This window comes from Agelaius phoeniceus, chromosome W, assembly GCF_051311805.1.
Source record: "Agelaius phoeniceus isolate bAgePho1 chromosome W, bAgePho1.hap1, whole genome shotgun sequence".
NCBI classification, from domain to species: Eukaryota; Metazoa; Chordata; class Aves; order Passeriformes; family Icteridae; genus Agelaius; species Agelaius phoeniceus.
Window position 1 is genome coordinate 12,957,388 of NC_135301.1, and position 2,770 is coordinate 12,960,157.

A 2,770-nucleotide genomic window follows, 5' to 3' on the forward strand; every position below is an offset into this window, starting at 1 on the left:
ACTTTGAACCTCTAAGTTGAGCTGGTTCTGCCCTTGGAGTGTTTTCTCCCAGTCCTTAACTCCCAAGGCCTTTATTTAATTTTTTTTCTCTCCTCTGCCCAGCTGTGGCAGGGCAGGGTGAGGGAGCGACTTTAGTGGGTGTCTGGTATTTGGCCAGTGTATCAAACCACAACACAGGAAGTTAAAAATCCATTACTTCCTCACCTTATTGACCCACTGTGCAAACTGGATAACAGCTACAGTAGCCCTAGTCATAGGACCCATGTATTGATAAGGAGCAGCAAATGGGAAAAATATAGCCACAACCATGTGCCACCCAAAACAGGGTAAGCTAGATCACATAGTGACACCTAATGAGGTTTCTATATTCAGCACACAAAAAATTAGGTTATCCAGGAACTGTTATTCCTTTTTCACCCTTTCCTGTCTATGCCCTCAGGCCCCACCATTGGGCACCAAAATCTGCCTTCGTTTGAAAGACAGGTGTTTGCCAAGGAAGGTGGGAACCTCCTTTGGTATGGAAAAATATGACCCCTACCCTCCGAATTATTATAACATTTAGAAATTAAGGGGTTTTCAGGCAAAGATATGGGAAAAGGAATAACAGTTCTTTACTAGTATGTGTATGTATAACAAGGCAAACAAATAAAACCAGAAAAACCCAAAATACAGTCTCTTAGCGCTGTTTAAGCAATTTCCCCTTTGGTGTAGTTATGGTCACAGCCGGCAGGGGCGCTGGTGGGCTCCTGGCCGGTCAGGGCAGGTGCAATGATTCCCCGCGGCTGCAGGGGGCGTGTGACACCACCTCTGAGACCGCACGGTTAATTGCCGGGCTACGGTGCAGAGGCGACCCATATGGGGACACCCCACATGTTGGCTCTGGACCTCCCCAAATGGACAAAAAACAAAAAAAAGAATTAAGCAGACTTGCAGCACAGGAAAACCGCAGCAGAGTGGGATCTCGGAGTACAACACACGTAAGTGGCCACGGCAATGCGTCGCGGGCAGAGGGTCCGGCAAGAGCCGGTCCTGATGTTTCGGCACCACGTGGGCTGGTCCTGAGCTCCGAGCAGTCAGGCAGCAGGGAAAATGGCAAACAACACTTTCCTCCCCGAACCCGGAAACTGGACTCCCCAAAAACCCAGCCAAACCTCTGGGGTAGCCCACTCACCTTTTTTTTTCTCCCCTTATCACCTGCAACCTGCCCCCAGCCAGGGCCATTTCAATGGAATGGTGTGACACCCAGCTACATATTTTGTTTCCTAATTGCCCCCATTTGACTCTCAAGAAATGCATTGACCTGCTTCCAGATAAGCAGGTGGGAGAAAATTCACTGAAAAACCTAATGCCCGAAAGATAGGCTGTAAATATATCCTCATAGATGACGGCTATAAAGCAGGTATTTGTTTATTACAGCGCTGGTGGTGAGGGGTGTTATAAATGACAATATAGTAGTGGCTTTTGCATTTATGTATTAGCTTTTGCATATTATTATTAATCACAAAAATGTTACTATGGTACAATTTATATTTCCTTGTAACTGCTTTTTAGTATAGTATAATCTGTGAGTTTATGTATGCACCATATAGCTTATATAAATAGTAAATAGTAATATGATAAATATATCTTACATTGTAGCATAATATTAAAATAGAAACTATGTGATGTTAAAATGCTTTTATGTAACTAACTCAGAGACTGGTGTAAGATAATTAAGTAGTTCCTCACATTTGTAGACTATCTGAGTGATAATATAATGGTGACAAAAACCAGAACCCAATTTAATGACTCCTTGTTATCAGGGAGTGTAAAAACAACAGGATGAAACCATGAGAAGAAATAAAATATATTGATTTAATCTGAAAGATGGCATGCAGACAAGTCAAAGGTTAAAACCAAGCAAAAATTCATGGAACACCTAAGCTCACAAGACTGTTAGAATATGTGTAAACTTTTCTGAATATGCATGTACACTCTGTAATGTAACAATATATAGAAGACATTGTTTTAAGCTAACAGTGTGCTTTTGGCAGATAGCCAAGCACCCCAGCGCTGAATTTTATCCCTTTTATTGCTTATTAAACTTTTATAAAAATTTCTAAAGAGTGAAACTTGTTTTTCACAGGGGGATAGTTCCACCTAACTCACCCACCTTTGTCAAGTGCTGTGGTATATTTATACAGTAAGTATTGCTTAGTGTTACTGTGTCACTATAACATCATCATATACACACTGGAACTAATTTACGTACTATGATCTCATGGTTATTAGATAATTCTTTTGCACCGCGTTTACACCTTCCCAATTTGGGGGTGATCGGGGGTCTTTGATGAAGGCTTCCAAGATCTTCTTCGCATTTGAACTTTTCAACTCTGTCTTCAGAGTGAAATGCAGGTTTTGGGGGTTCACTTAAGTTAGCAATATGAATTAAGCATTTAAATTTTAGCTTGTAGAATTATGTGTTGAATTTTAACCTTTTACTTAAGAAACCTCTGCCGTGGTACAAAGGGCATAGGAAAATGCAAATTTCTGAAGCTTCCTGCGATAAAGAACAATACAGGGAGAAGACCAAGGAATGCAGAAACCCAGATAAAGGGGCTCCTCTGTCTCCAAGCTCATCAAAATTGACAAACGTACTCAGATAAGCACCAAGGGACCAAAGTGCACGCGCAAAGAAGAAAAGTTCAATCATGAGGAAGACCATGGCCTTCAGGCCTTCAGCCTCAGACACCACCAAAGACACGGGGGGGGGGGGGGGTGAGTCCACCAC